Source organism: Zootoca vivipara, chromosome 4, assembly GCF_963506605.1.
Source record: "Zootoca vivipara chromosome 4, rZooViv1.1, whole genome shotgun sequence".
NCBI classification, from domain to species: Eukaryota; Metazoa; Chordata; class Lepidosauria; order Squamata; family Lacertidae; genus Zootoca; species Zootoca vivipara.
The window spans coordinates 70240962-70257171 of NC_083279.1; the positions used below are offsets into that span (position 1 = coordinate 70240962).

At 46.3% G+C, this 16210-nt stretch overlaps 2 protein-coding genes across 5 annotated transcripts in view; one reads left to right on the plus strand and one right to left on the minus strand.

Moving 5' to 3' along the window:
* The window catches only part of LOC118084778 (filamin A-interacting protein 1-like), a 156310-nt gene extending 143960 nt beyond the window's left edge, over positions 1-12350 (minus strand). Inside the window, exon 1 of the mRNA XM_060273731.1 lies at positions 12082-12350. The gene's annotated coding sequence lies outside the window, so the exon portion shown is untranslated. The remainder of the gene's footprint in view (positions 1-12081) is intronic.
* CMSS1 (cms1 ribosomal small subunit homolog) overlaps positions 1-16210 on the plus strand; it is a 179387-nt gene that overhangs the window by 146020 nt on the left and 17157 nt on the right. The window contains exon 1 of one of the 4 annotated variants that reach the window (XM_035114731.2): positions 12317-12533. The exons of the other annotated variants lie outside the window; for them this stretch is intronic. The gene's annotated coding sequence lies outside the window, so the exon portion shown is untranslated. Of the gene's footprint in view, positions 1-12316; positions 12534-16210 lie in introns of those variants that run through there. 4 annotated transcript variants of the gene reach the window in all.

A 16210-nucleotide genomic window follows, 5' to 3' on the forward strand; every position in this document is an offset into this window, starting at 1 on the left:
ATACAGAAGTTACCACAGCTCACTTGTATGTGATGTGTAAACAAGAGATGGAGAAAACTATGAGGGACAAGAGGAGGAAAGCATTTTGTGTGTGTTGGGCATGGCATCCTAAGCACATGAGGTCAGTGCTTTTGACCTCTCCATATGGTGGAGATTTCCTACTGTTGTTCATTGTCCTAGGGCATGTAGATCAGTGGGTTCCATGAACATTGTTATGTTTTAAGCCTTGTATTAACCTTGAACATAAATAGCAGGTGTTAAATTCATCACTTCAGCTACTCTGAAATTTGAACTTAGCACTCAGCTGGAAGTGCAATGGGGGGGGGGGGAACCTGAATGCTGGAGCTTGCAAACCTCTGCATAAACTGCTTCTAAGTAGGAAGGCTATGTAGTACCACGTCCTACCACAGTAATTCAATGCTTTGTTATTTTGACTTTGCACTCTGAATCCACTCTAAGCCCTGGTTCCATGAGCAATTACAGTACTTGTAGAACACTATTTAGTGGAAATCCCATTGTAGCCTATCACATTCATAGCACTGTCAGATTGGAGCAGGGGAAATTAGAGAAATGGCTGGCAAGAAATAAGATTCCCCCCAGGCTGCATCTTTCCCTCATCTTCCATTGGTAAAATGCTATTTTAAATAAGTTTGTAGAAAATAGATGCAGCTTCTTCAAAGAAGTATAATATAATTTAAGGTTATAACAACAGACAACATTCTTAAACAACTTAACCACTGGTTTTACAATTTGGAATGCAGAAACCTTGCCTTATAAACTAAGTTATTCCAGCTCCATGTTGTCTATACTGGCAGGCAATGGCTATCCAGTGTTTCAGACAAGGGACATTCCCAACCCTACCTGGAGATGCCAAGGATTGAACCTGTTACGCATGCAAAACATATACGCCACCTCTAAGTTACATTTCTTTTCCATTAATAAGATAGGGCAAGTTAAGAAAACAAAAGAGGAAAATACATATAAAGAGTAATGATTACTACATTTTTCTAAATTTACAATCAGTAGAGGAGAAAGCCAAAAAGAAAACAAAAATTATTCTTGTTAAGGTATTGTGTCTCCCACTCTGCTATTCTCTGTAGTTTTGTTTCCCTGCTGCTCACCTTCTCTAACTTAACTATGCTGGTCAGTTTCTAACTGATGTTCGTCTGTATGATCACATAAGCCCTATCAAAAAGTTTTATAATCCACCTTGCAACTGAAATGGGTTATCTTTTTATTAAAGCTGAAACAGTTTACCACGCATGCTGATGCCCAGAAATAAACGACCCCTTTCAGATAACAGAATGGCATGACCAAAGTGTCCTGGGATTCAGATTTATTAATCTTTTTAGAATACAATTCCCATCTCTACCTAGAGATTCCACAAACTGAATGTGAGACCTTCCACCTACAAAGCACATTCTCTCTTAGTGCACCACATTCCTTCCCCTAAGGATAGGGAAGGTGTGTTTTAAGTTGTATGTTCTGAGAAACATATTTACTTGCTGAAACGAGCACAGCATGATGCAGTTCAGTTGTGAACTGATATATGGTACTTAACTAAGTTGACATTAGGTGTCCAATTTTGCCCCATACTGCAGATGATGGGAAGGGAGACAAAGAAGACGAGAGTAGGCTATTGTGTACATTTTTAGGGTACTTGGCATCAATGTGTATTCATTTCAGCTCTGCCCTTGAGTAATGCGCAAGTGAAGACACAGCCTAAGTTAGTGGTGGCCCTTGAATGTGCATGGCTTGTTATGACATCATAAATAGTTGAGTAACAGCTCCCTAAGTAATTCTTTAAAAGCTCTGAGGTTTGGAAAGAGCTCTTATTTAAAATGGGAAATTAAATGTTCCTTTGATAAAATGTGAACTTAAAAAACAAAAACAAAAAAAGGATTTGGCAATTGAATTTATACAGAGCGTTTAGCAGCTACGTCACCGTGCAGATTTATAGCAGAAATGAGTATTGAGAGCCTACTTAATAGGCGTGATTAAATAACAAAAGAAAATTTGGTAACGTTTGAGGTTTGCAAGAGGTTTAAATACGCTCCACAAGACATTGCTGTAAATTGTCCCAAAACAATTATTTGAACCTATTATTTCATTCTGGGCTCATGAGAACATAAACTTCGCTAAAACCGCAGCCGAAGGGCACTCCCAGAGTTTGCAGCCTTGGGAGATTTACTCATCAGCACAATATGATGACACCACTTCACAGATAAGGGGCCTCTCAGGGCTCCTTGGGAAACGGAGACAGAAATTAAGCCAGGCAAGTTATTGTGAGACAGGTTTTGGCAATTGTTTTTTGGATGCTAAGGCAAGAATATATCCAGTCCCTAGACCCTTTCTAGCCTGATTTCATAGAGTAGAGGTAGGAATCATTTTTCAGCCTGAGGGTCACCTTCCTTTCTGGAACTTCATGTTGTTTTCAGGGTGGTTGCCCCCTCATATTTTGTCACCCTCAATATATTTGTACTTTTGCAAAGGTTTTGGGTTTCCTTGAACATGTTGATACTTCCCTCTTGTTTCCCACTGGGTTCCTCTTGGTTATAACCTTGTTGGCACTCAATGGCTGCATTTGCAGTTAGAGCTAGTGATGATAAAGGATGCAATCCTGTCTGACTTGCAAACGCGAAATAGCATTTACGAATCAGAGTAGAGCCCTTTTGTGTCAGATCGCCTTTCCGCCACTCAGTTGTGCGACATGACAACTAGGGCATTCATTCCTAAGTTATAAAAGAAACCCCTACAGCTCACTTTTTACCAACTATACATAAACTGCTCAGAGTATAATGATGGTGGGGCTAATAATAATAATAATTGCTGCTATGTATTACATACAATATATACAATAACTACATGTCCTTAATCTTTGCATTCACAGAGATTTGGATTCTACCTGTTTTATGGCTGCCTTATGCAACGAGACCCTTCTCCGTACTTGAGAAGCTGTTTAAAAATAATTCTTCAAGGAAACTCTGAATGAAATATACCAATATAGCTCAGAGCTGCCTAAGTTGTACTTCACTGGCAGGTGCAGGAGCCCAGAAATACCCTGTTCTTAGAAAGGGTACTTCAGCAAAGTTATGGCATTTCTGCTGTTTCTTTTCTAGGCCTTCGCACTTCTCTATTTAAATCCGCAATCTTTTTTATATAACATGTGGAGAAATTAGAGGGACATTCCAGACTCTTGTCACATTCAAGCTGCAGTTCCTCTTGGAGGGGCCAGCTTGGAAAGACAGTAGCCATTTATTCTCCAGTTAAATCTCCCTTGAAAATATTTTTTCACATCAGCTACCACTGAAGGAAATGTACCACTCTTTCCAATGTAGCTCTGAGCCTCTTAGTGCTCTGTATTGCAGATTTACTCCTGTCATTTATCAGTAAGACTGGCAGCTGTTTTTGACCGCAACCATAGTGCAGTGCATGTTTTGCATCTACCACACTTGAAATTGGGCAGCTACAGTTACAGGTACAGACAGTTGAGCAAGTGAGAAGAGTTTACACTAGGATTGGGCTCAGTGATAAAGAGGTTAGACTCAAGGATGCAGAAGCCACTTCACTATTTTTGGGCGACCTCCTGTTCTGCTTCCAAACACAGGCACTCAACCAACCTGAGTTCCCTATTACAGGGAGCAAGTGGGACCTACAACATATTATTGCAACATACCCCCCTCCTCCAAAATGCTCCTGTTCCGTGTTCCAGCCACAGCATCCCACTTCCCCCGTGGCCCATTTTTCTTTCTTTCCCAACAGCCACATAAAATTCCATGTCTGCTTAGCGTGCTGAGTCCTTGTGGGACTGCAGGAGGTGTTGCCCCCTTGTTGTTGCTTTTAAAAAAAGTTGTACACACTTTGGGGTTCCCCCAGATATGCTGCCATCTCTCTCTTGTTTCTCAGTGGCCTCATTTTACCTGCAACTCTGGTGGCATGCAGCAGCTAAGTTTGCTATTAGAGGGAGTTAGGATTAGAACAGCCATCCAGCATTTTTGCTTTAAGCACTGGTTGTACACCTGCTTTAGAACTTTAATAAAATGTAAGCATCAGAAATAGCAAAGGAAGAACAACCTAAATTTGTTTGGCATGATTTGCGTGAGTATCAGTTTTTATACCTTTATAGACTGGTGTAACCTATTTTGGAAATGAATTTTGTAGCAGGTGGCTTAGAAGCGGAAAGGAACCTGGAATTATGGTAGTTGATGGTGTGTCATAGATGTGCTTCACATAAATTACAGTGTGTCTACCCTTCCTCTAAAAATAAAAACCAGAATCCTCTTTATTTTAAATCTGGGGGCTGCTCACTCTGCTTCCCAACTCCCCGAGCACTCGATCACATTAACCCCCTAGAGCTCCCCCTTCCTACCCCACACAACTACTAAGCTCACTTTTCACCTTTCCAACTCCATTTCTGAAGCCATTAAGGGTTTGTTTGGTTTTTTTTTTAAAGGAAAAAATGTTATAACCGGAGAAGAAACAGGAGAAATAGCAGAGATGGGTACAATGCAGAAGCAGACACCAAATGCTAATACAACAGAGCCTTTCCAAACTCCTCCTTGCTACACTCAAGATTGTTCTAAACTGCCCCACCCCACTCCTAGCATTGTTTAAAACAGCCACTTCTTTTCCTTTCAGTGTTCCTCCCTTTGCTCAAACCTCTTCCTCTTCTGCTGCCTCATGTGAGAGAGATGAAGAATTCAGAACTCTCACATATTCCATAGTACCACCATGCAATGAAGGTAATTTACTCAAACCCCTGCCATTGTTTAAAACCACCATTTTTCACTCACTTCTTTCCATCCCTTCTGAAATATACTCGGAGTCGAGAGTGAATTTCATGCTCTTTATTCAGCTCATAGTCATCAAGGAGGAGAAGAGAAGACGAGTGGCTCTTTTCCCAAAACCATCTGCTTATATACATTATTTACACAATGGGCCTTGCATGATTGGCTACTTCAGGGCTACACCTGTGGGCCAATTATATTGTGGATTGACTTCTGCCTGCAGCCTGATTGGCTGCTCCTACAGGCCAATCAGGTAGCAGATTCACTTCTGCCAGCCGCCTGATTGGCTGCTCCAGCAGGCCAATCAGGTTGCGGATTCACTTCCACCTGGAGTTGGATTGGGTAGCTCCCGCTGATTCTGAATCCTATTGTTCTAGGATTCAGCTCAGTACATAACACCCCTCCCCTCTAAGTTCCAGTCCTGCCCGGGAAGTTGCATTCGTAGTCCCCAAGGTCTGCTGGCCGCCTCCGTGTGCGTTGTGGCCTGGGGTGTTCCTTGGTCAGGGGTTCTGGTTCTGGCTCGTGTTCCGAGGCTGCTGGCTGTGCCGGGGCTGTCTGGTCTGGCGCCACTGAACCACTAGGTTGTAGCTCTGGTTCCGGTGTCCTTCCAGCCTCGGGGCGCCCCTCTGTGCCTACTGCTTCTGCTTCCCCTGCCCACCCCTCTCGCTCTACAGGCCTCACTGCCCTGCTGTCCCCTTGGGACCCCTCTGTCCCGCTCTCCTCCCGGGTTCCTCCTGGGAATCGTCGCCGTAGCTGGTCGCAGTGGCGGCGCCAACATTGCCCCCCTTCCGTTAGTACCTCGTACGACACGGGACCGGTCACCTTGGTGACTGTGGCGGGTACCCATGCTGGGCCTGCCCCAAAATTCTTTGCATACACTGGGTCCTGGGCCACAAATGTCCGGGGGTTCCTGCCTTTCCCCACCACTACCTCATCCTGAGCTCTGTCGGGGTGAAGTCGGTCCAGTCTAGTTGCAAGGCGCCGGCCCATTAGTAATTCAGCTGGGCTCCGGCCCGTCGTTGTGCTTGGGGTGCTGTGCTGTGCTAGAAGAAATGCGGCAAGGCGGTATTCCCAGTCCCCTTGTGTCATGCGGCGGAGGCTGTCCTTGGTGGTCCGCACCATGCGCTCCGCTTGGCCATTGGTGGCAGGGTGGAATGGTGCTGAGCGGATGTGGCGGATGGCGTTCTGCGCTGTGAAGGTCTGGAACTCCTCTGACGTGAATGCAGTTCCATTGTCCGAGACGAGGGTGTCAGGGAGCCCGTGGGTCGCAAACAGCTTACGTAGTACCCGGATGGCTGCCGCCGTAGAAGTGGATGGTACCAGTGCGACCTCCAGCCATTTGGTGTAGGAATCCACCACTATGAAGAATGTTTTTCCCTGGAAGGGGCCAGCGAAGTCCACGTGCAAGCGTGACCATGGATGTCGGGCGGACTCCCAGGGCTGGACTGGGGCCCTAGGGGGATCCGGGCGGGATTCTTGGCAGGTCTGGCAGTGTTGGACCCAGGCCTCTATCTCTCTGTCAATCCCCGGCCACCACACATAACTCCTGGCAAGGGCCTTCATCCTCACTACCCCTGGGTGTGTCTCGTGTAGGGCTGTGAGGACCCTTTTGCGGAGGGGCTGGGGAACAACAACCCTGCTTCCCCATAACAGGCACCCCTTGTGGGCCGACAGTTCATGTTTGCGGTTTGTGTAGCCAGCGAATTCTGGCCCGGGGCTGCTGCTGGGCCATCCTCGCCACACCCAGTCCAGGACCCGGGAGATGATCCTATCTTTTGTGGAATGGTGCGCAACTTCTTGTGCCTGAATGGGTCGGTCGGGAAGCAGCTCCAGGGTCATAACCTCTTGCGCAGGCGCTGGGTCGGGGCCTGTTTCTGGTAGTGGTAGCCTGCTGAGGGCGTCTGCGTGGCCCATCGCCTTCCCAGGGCGGTGGATTAGTGCATACTGGTAGCCGGCAAGGAAAATTGACCACCTGAGGACACGTGGAGACAACACTTGGGGGGTCTGCTTCTCAGGGGCAAACAGGCCAAGCAACGGCTTGTGGTCAGTCACTATGGTAAAGGGCCGCCCGTACAAGAAATCATGGAATTTTTTTACGCCCTTCACGATTGCCAGACCCTCCTTGTCAATCTGTGAGTAGTTTCGTTCGGCTGCAGCAAGCGTCTGGGAGAAGTATGCCACCAGCACCTCTCTTCCATCCGGGAGTTGGTGTCCCAGGACAGCGCCGATGCCATAGGGAGAGGCGTCGCATGCCAGCACCACTGGCAGCCTCTCGTCGAAGTGTGCTAAGACCGAGTTCGAGACGAGCAAGTCCTTGACTGCCTGGAATGCGGCCCTTTGTCGCTGGCCCCACACCCAAGGGGCCCTTTTATCTAGGAGTCTGTGTAGGGGCTCCGCTACCGCTGCCTTATGGGGAAGGAAGGCATGGTAAAAGTTCAATAGTCCCAAGAATGACTGAAGTTCGGGCTTGCTCTTGGGCGCTGGGGCCTCACAAATGGCCCGTACCTTGTCACCGGTTGGATGGACCCCTTCTGCGTCCACCTTAAATCCCAGAAAGTCCACCTGCGGCACTCCCAGTAAACACTTTTCCCGCTTCACCTTGAGGCCCGCCGTCTGGAAACGGTGCAGGACGGAGCGGAGGCGGTCCTCAAATTCCTCTGGTGTGGGCCCGGCGATCAGTACATCATCGAAGAAGGGGGTGACGCCAGGAATCCCTTTAAGGAGAGAGTCCATTAGATTCTGGAATATGCCTGGTGCCACGCTAACGCCAAATTGCAGCCGCTTTACTCTGAATGCCCCTCTGTGCGTCACAATCGTCTGGGCCTCTGCTGTGGCTTCGTCCACAGGCAACTGTTGATACGCTTGGGCCAAGTCCAGTTTGCCAAAGATTTTTGACCCAGCCAGGGTGGCGAGGACATGGCTGACCACTGGCACTGGGTATGCATGGGCTGTGAGAGCCTTGTTTATGGTGCATTTGTAGTCTGCACAGATGCGGACCGAACCGTTAGGCTTGACGGGTGTGACAATTGGAGTTTCCCAGGGGGCGTTGGGCACCGGCTCCAGCACTCCTTGCTCCACGAGCCGGTCCAATTCCTCGTCTATGCGGGGTTTCAGGGCGAACGGGACCCGGCGGGCCTTGTGCCTGATGGGTCGTACAGCGGGGTCTAGCTGTAGGGCAATGGGGGGTCCTGTATATCGTCCCAATGCCCCATCGAAAACCCCTGGAAACTCTTTGCATATGGCGTCCACGTCCACTTGTAAGCTAGTGCGGTTCACCCCGGTAACGGCTAGCCCCAGAGGTCCAAACCATGCCAGTCCCAGTAAGCTAACGTAGGGGCCCTTAACTACCAGCAAGTCCAATTGTTGCTTTCACCCTCGATATTGCACCCTGAAGGTTCCCACCCCCATAGTAGGGACCTTACGTTTCTGGAAGTCCCGGAGGGTGAATGGGGCCGGCCTTAGTTTGGGACCCCCATTAGGGCACAGTTCCCTTAATGTTCGGGCCGAGATTATGGATAGAGTTGAACCCGTGTCCAGCTCCATGCGGCATGGGGCTCCCTCTATCTGTACCTCTATATAAATTTTCTCTGTGCTGGGATGGGGCAACTGTAATACCTGATAGTCCGTGATCTCCGTCGAGTTGCCTTGGTGCATGGTGCCGTGTGACCTGGGGCTCCTGGGTCGGTCATCTGATGCTTGTCGACGTGTGAGTCGAGCCCGACACACCCGGGCGATGTGTCCTAATTTTCTGCACTGCCTGCACTCTGCGTTGCGGAAACGACAGGTCCTCCTCTCGTGGTTCTCCCCGCAGCTTGCACAGTTCCCTCCTTCTCGTCGAGGCTGCTGTGGTGTGTGTGCTGCTTGAGTGCGCCGCTGTACTCTGTGTACTTCCTCCCTGTCAGATTCGGATTCGTCGGTGAGGTCTTCGTGGTAGACCCTCGGTTGGGATGGCGGGGCCGGTCGTGCCTCTTGCGTTGACCTCTCGGCGGCTTCGGTTGCCAGGGCTTCCTCCAGAGCAATCTGGAACGTGAGGTCTTTTTTGGCGTAGAGGCGTCGTTGCAACATCTCGTCCCTCAGGCCACCGACGAGGCGGTCACGAAGCATGTTCTCCAATTCTGAGAAGTTGCATAACCGGGCGGCTTGGCGGAGGGAGGTCACAAACCCAGTTATGGTTTCTCCCGGGGCTTGCCGCTTTGCGTAGAAGGCATTTCGGCAAGCTACCACCGAGGGCTGTGGTGAGAAGTGCTCCTTCAGCCGTTCCATTATTGTTTTGTAAGAGACGGTAGCGACATCTCTAGGTGCAAGGAGAGCCCGGGCGATTTCAAACGTCTCCTCTCCACAGACGCTGAAGAATGTCGCCCTCTTCATGGCATCGTTGGTGACTTCTTTCGCTTGCAGGAGGAAGTTGAAACGGGCGGCGTACCCTTCCCAGTCTCCTGATGCTGGTTTGAATGGCGAGAAGCTGCTGTCGGTTGCCATTCTGGGTTCCTTGGGTCCTGGAGCTGAAGCCTGGATGCATGGTGCGATGCAGCGGTGCAGCAGGTGGCGGTGCTGCGGTGCAGTGCGTGGTGGCGGTCAGCTCAGCAGGATCCCACCTTCGTCGCCAGTGAAATATACTCGGAGTCGAGAGTGAATTTCATGCTCTTTATTCAGCTCATAGTCATCAAGGAGGAGAAGAGAAGACGAGTGGCTCTTTTCCCAAAACCATCTGCTTATATACATTATTTACACAATGGGCCTTGCATGATTGGCTACTTCAGGGCTACACCTGTGGGCCAATTATATTGTGGATTGACTTCTGCCTGCAGCCTGATTGGCTGCTCCTACAGGCCAATCAGGTAGCAGATTCACTTCTGCCAGCCGCCTGATTGGCTGCTCCAGCAGGCCAATCAGGTTGCGGATTCACTTCCACCTGGAGTTGGATTGGGTAGCTCCCGCTGATTCTGAATCCTATTGTTCTAGGATTCGGCTCAGTACATAACACCTTCTTTTCTTAAACTTTGGCTGCCAATTCTCCCTCTTTCTTTTCAGTGGGCCTATTTTTGCTCCAGTCCTGTCACTACTCAATCACCTGGAAAAACTTCCCATTCCCATCCAGGACATGTAGCCATTGATGGCATTGTGGGACTTGGTCATAGTGCCACTTGCAGGCTATTCTGCATGCGATATGAATTCTGTAGTTAATGTTTCACGCAAGATAGATTGGGGAAGAACCAACATCAGACTTACATAGTTTTAAGATAGCTCAGTCAGAAGAGCATGAATCTCTTAATCCCACATTGGGCAAAAGATTCTTGCATTGCAGGGGATTATTGTGGTCTCTTCCAAATTCTATGATTCTATGATCCCTATTTTCCACCAATGTATTTTAAAATTTGCAAAACATACTCAGGATAATAGTTAAGGCCAGTAAGCAGCATGTGTGGTGGGGAAGAGCCACCCTCCCCACACAAGCATGTTGCTGCTTACCTGGACAGGGCTCAGGTGGGACAGAATGATGGTGAGGTTGAGGCTGTGCTAATACAGCACTGAGAATGCCCCGACCAACTTGGTGCTTCTTAGGATGCACCTGCACAGTCCCAGTCTTGTTGCTGCCTTGACCAATCTCAGCCCTGTCCAAGTAAGCAGCAGTGATGCTTGTGTCTGGAGGGCAACTCCAGCTCGCTACACACACTGCTACTGGTTAAGGTTTATTCAGCGATGCTGCTAAACAGCATTAGAAGTGCCATACAAGATCCCGCCAAGGGCCTCTTCCTCACTCATTCATTTTTGCTATAATGCTGCGGTAGCATTCAGGAGACGTTAGGTAGTTCACAAGAACAAATGGAAAGAAGATTGCCTTATTATACAAGATTACTGGCTTTATTACAATGGGTGAGATCCATATAACCAATGGATTAGCATTTGTAAACCAGTGGATTATACTTGACAATCTTTTAAACTGTATGCCCACTTAGTAAACTTAAATAATAAGTTCAGTATGCCCATTAAATACCAAGATGTCACACCACAGCATTTTGAGTATTTACTTTGCCCATTTTGTTGTGGAAGAAGTAAGGCATAGCATCAATCATACATATGAGAAATTAACTCTCGTTTAAAATATGTCTCACCTTATCTGAGGGTGTGGTGGTAAGGGGATCCACTGTAATTTTGTAGTTTGCCTAAGATATTCCAATGATGAGGCATCATGGAAGAAATCCCCTTATAGGAACCCTTCTCTCATGCGTTGAATCAAACTGTTATTCTGGAATTGAAGTTTCACTGCTGAATTCTCATTTGCCTTGGACAGGATGAAGACTGGGTGCTAACCAACTCATTGACCTTTAAATACCAGCTGTTTCGTTTCTCCATCTTAACAATTTTCTGTGGGAACTACCACAATGGTAACAAATGATGCCTGAACTGTTGCTCATGGCCCTTGAAGCAGTTCAAACCCAGTTGAAGAAAGGAAGGACTCTCTGGTGTGCATGTGTGCCATTGCATTGCCCTTGCCCTTTCAGAGCAAATGCTTGGGTCCAAGTGAGCCAAGTAATTAAAGAACCATAGCAGTGAAAATCATAATGGAAAGCTGTGAAGTTCCAAAATAGTGGATTCTTTGAGACACATCAGCACCAAAAAACTAAACTCTGTTTTAAACTGATTCAACCGTCACAGCTTCCATAAAGAGCTGCAAAGGCTTTGTTTTTTGTTTCTTTTTGGAGATATTAGCCACTTCATAGAACTGCAGTATCTAGCATTGTTTAGTTGAGAATGTATTACAGAGTAGACATTATCCTAGGAATCACTGGTCAGGTTGAGGTGGTGAAGTCTGGGGCAGAAGGGGAAAGGATGAGGTAGCAGATGCCACACACCTCACAACCTAAAACACCTCTGATGGTATTATTTGCTTCAGATCTGTTGTTACCTGCCATGAAACCGATGTTGTAGCTGAAAAGCTATACCTGTTCAAAAGTAATAAGACATAATCTATATGCACAGACATGCACTTTATTTCCTCTACCCGAGGATTCTAGTGACATAATATTTCCATATCTATTAATATTTTTCCTGCCAATCAGTGAAGGTTTATAGACAGGGATGAACTTTGGCAGATAATTATTTTGTGTATTATTTACACAATAGGATAGGAAACCTGTATATTTCTAATCAAATAAACAAGATTACATCCAAAGCAGAATTGTTCTCATTTCTATTTGGAAACCTCACACTAAAGGCAAATATTGTACAATTTGTTACACTGAACAGCCACACAACAATTTCTCTAAAATGACATTAGAATAGAAAACCTTACCATATTTGAGAAGGCAGCTTCCTGGCTAATTTCCTTTTTTCCGCCCCTTCACAAAGGACAAATCCAGGTCAGCAAATAAAAATGTCTCTTTACAGAAGTGAAATTCTACTTGAGCTTTATCTTCTGAGCACCCAGAGCACTCATTTCAAAAAGCCACAGAGTTTGCTCTTTTTGGAAGCTTTGGATCAGTTCCCCTCCCTTTGTATTGGGTAGGTTTAGATCCAGCAGTGTAAGATCCAGGGACCTGAGAGACAGCACTGCAAAGAAGAGATGGGAGGGGGGGCCAACACTGGCACTGATTTAGACCAAACTCTAAATATAACGCAACCCACTTTCCATGCTTCGCTCTCCAAATACTGACCTTGTTGGAAAGCTGACCTCTCCTCTTGTCATTCTTTGCAGAGGAGATAGGACATAATGCAAGTAGCAGACATCTGCTTGCAGCAAGCCAGGTATGGGCGCTATCTGTATCGCAACCGCATCCTGCTTAATTTCTGTCTGTGTGCAAATTTTTTAAAGGGGTATTCTCAGAGGAATGTCTGCTTCCAGTATTCTCCCCTCCCCCCCTTCTGCTTTATTAAGCCTGGAAGAAAGGGGAAACTTCCCAGTGGAGAAGCCCATTGCATTTCCCATTTAGTCAAAACAAGATGCTAATTTGACTGTGCTACAGTTTATATTAGTGCTGCCCCTGTATGTAGCTTGAGAGCATGGAAAATTACCCTGCTTGATAAGAAACCATTCCTAGGGTGGTTGCTTAGTCATTGCCAAAAGAAAAAATAGGGGGGGGAGGCCTCGCACACAGAGAGGACACAGGGTTGCAAACATTTGCATATGCTAATTTATATGTATAGATGCTGGTCTAGAAATAATTACTATAATTTAAACTGGCCTCTACCAAGCTGGTGTCCTCCCGATATTTTGGGCTACAGCTCTCATTATCTCATTATCCCTGGCCATTGAGCGTGCTGGTTGAGACTGACGAGAGCTGGAGCCCCAAACATCTGTAGAACACCAATTTGCAGGAAGCTGCTTTATACAGAAATGCCTCTCATCATGATATGGAAGACCATGACCTGATGAACTGTGTGCTTGCTGAGTCCGCTGTTCAGATGGTATAACTGTTGGTGGGTGACTTCAAGGTCGGCGCACTCCCTTCCTGTGGTTCTTAATCTCTAAACTGGACTTGGGCTAGACAGCCCTTCAAACAGAGAATACCTTAAAGTTGAGAATTGTTCTCTGTAAAGTGGGAGTTGAGAGGGATCTAAAGTACAACCTTCAGAGAAGAAGTATGAGTAATGTAAGCATGTGGTTTGCAGGCCCTTGGATTATGCAGATGCTTTGATTTACTGTTCTCAACCATGGGCACTGATGAGTTTCTCCCCAACCTTGCAATTTATCAAATAATTTAGAAGCTGAGCAAGAGGTAGGAGGGACTGCTTTCTCCTGTGTGAACCTGCCCATGAGATCATGTCAGAAGCCCTCTTGTGTATCCCAAATACGCCATAAATATATCTATTTGGGACCAGGAAACAGGTTTTTTTGTAGCTGTACTCAAGCTCTGGTACCTGCCTCTACCCCTCTCTAATGGCTTTCTGCAAGACAGTCAAAACCTTCCTTTTTAAGAAGGGTTTGGGGATAATAAATGGCTGTCCTCTTTTTGAAGTGAATTTAGTTAAACTAAATTATTTTTTATGGCTATAGTGTTTTTGTTATGCTGCTTCAGTATATTATGGCTGCTTCGTTGTATTTATAGCCGTGACATTGTGTTTAAAATTGTTACATTATTGCTTTACCTTACCGGTATGTTGTTGGCCACCTTGGTCTTGTTGAGGAAAAGTGGGATATAAATGTTTTTGACGGGGGGGGGGGGAATGAAGGGTAAGTATGTTAACCTCTATTTAAAGCAGACAAAAGACATAGGTAGCTGTGTTGATCCTTTGGGGTGGGGGAGGTGGAATCCAAAAACCAAAAAAGGTTTATTAAGACCAACCATAATGTCAGGAAACAATGAGTAAGCTTTTAACTTCTCCATAAAGCTGGATATTAAACAAAACCTGGGATCAGGAGGGCGAAAAAGCTGGGCTTGGTGTTGGAGCCCCAAAGTCTGCAGTTTCCAAGAGTCTTACAATGGAATGCAGACTTAATTACTCTCTGAACCTCTGCGATTGCAGCTGTTCCCAAGTATTCCCCGCCTCTTTTGTATGTTTGCTTGTTTGTTTAGTGTTGCTGGGAAATATTAAACTTAGGGCGATCTGCACTGATTTGTTTTGTAATGCACCATGTATGAATGAATGAATGCTTGTCTCCACATCAATATCACTTATAATACATTAAAGGAAATAAAAGAAGCAATAAAAATTAAAATGATATGGACATTCCGTGGACCACCTCAATGGAAGCTCATGGGCCACAGTTTGGGGAACCCTACTCAAACTGACATCTGTCTATACCATGAAGTAGCCCCTCAAAGTATGACTAGCTGGTTTGTTGTGCAAATGTACCACATGGAAAGCATGTAAGTCATGGTCATTGCAGGGACCAAAACAAATATATGTAGGAGGACTTGAATCATTTCCCAACTTCAGCATATTTTTTAAAACCCTGAATATCCCTGCCTGGAAGTGATTAGTCAGTGCTAATATTATATAATTGCTTATGTCAGAACATATTTTCTGCCTTTTTTATTCTGTCAATATAGTTGAGCCCTAGGAAACTGTTTAGAAAGTGCCAGTTATGAACTTGCCCTGCTCCTATGGATCTATTGCAAACTGCAGGCAGAGCTTGTCTTGCACACATGGCTTTTCCATTCATTTCCGCACAGGGCGCCACCTACCTCTGTTCAAATTAATGGGGACTCCTGCACACATTGCCCTGGAGTACCTTGCAGTATGCCTAGAACTCTAGGTTGAGGCACATAGCTGGTATTATATGTCAAAAATCAGCGTTGTACTTATCCAAAAATGTCTTTCCTTGTAATACTAGTACTTAAATTAGCCCATCCGTATGTTCTCGGGGTCTGAAGGCAAATAATGCAGCAGCTTTGCTGAAGCTAAGCAGGTCTAGGTCTAGCCACAGCTTGGAGTGAGAGACAATCTGGGACATTATTATTATTATTATTATTATTATTATTATTATTAATAATAATATACCACTCTATACCCACAGGTCTCAGGGCAGTTCACAGAATAAAATCAGGATATAAAACCACAAAATACATAATCAAAATAAAAATAACAACCCAATAACTCCCCCTCCCCACACATACTCATTTTAAAGGGGCATAGGATGTCAATTTAATCAACCAAAGGCCAGGTTAAACAGGAACGTTTTTGCCTGGCACCTAAAGGTGTATAATGAAGGCGCCAGGTAAACTTCCTTGGGGAGAGCATTCCCCAGACAGGGAGCCACTGCAGAAAGGGCCCGTTCTTGTGTTGTCACCCTCCAGACCTCTCGAGGAGGAGGCACATGAAGAAGGGCCTCAGAAAATGATCTCAGGGTCCGGATAGGTTCATATGGAACGAGGTGGTCCTTGAGGTATTGCGGTCCTGAGCCGTTTATATGCCAGTATGAATTTCATGGTGGAACAAAGAACAAATAGAAACTGAATATCACCTTTTTACCTGGCTGCAGCAGGCGAGATGGCCCAGCAAGACCTACTCCTTCCCCTTATCTGAAAAACAAGCTGCCCTTTTTCTCCTTCCTTTCCTGGGCGACGGGGTGAGCTCCCGTTGCTCGGTCCCAGCTCCAGCCAACCTAGCAGTTCAAAAGCACGTCAAAGTGCAAGTAGATAAATAGGTACCGCTCCGGTGGGAAGGTAAACAGCATTTCCATGTGCTGCTCTGGTTCGCCAGAAGTGGCTTTGTCATGCTGGCCACATGACCTGGAAGCTGCACGCCGGCTCCCTTGGCCAATAACACAAGACGAGCACCTCAACCCCAGAGTCGGTCACGACTGGACCTAATGGTCAGGGGTCCCTTTACCTTTACCTTTTTACCTGAGAGAGTTTTTCTCTCCTTTTTTTTCTTTTTTTAATCATGTCAGTTAGATGTTAAGCCCAGAGGCATAGGTTGTTTTGGGTGGCTGTTGTTTTAAGTCTGTGCAGCATATAGCAATTTTTAGCCATTTAAAC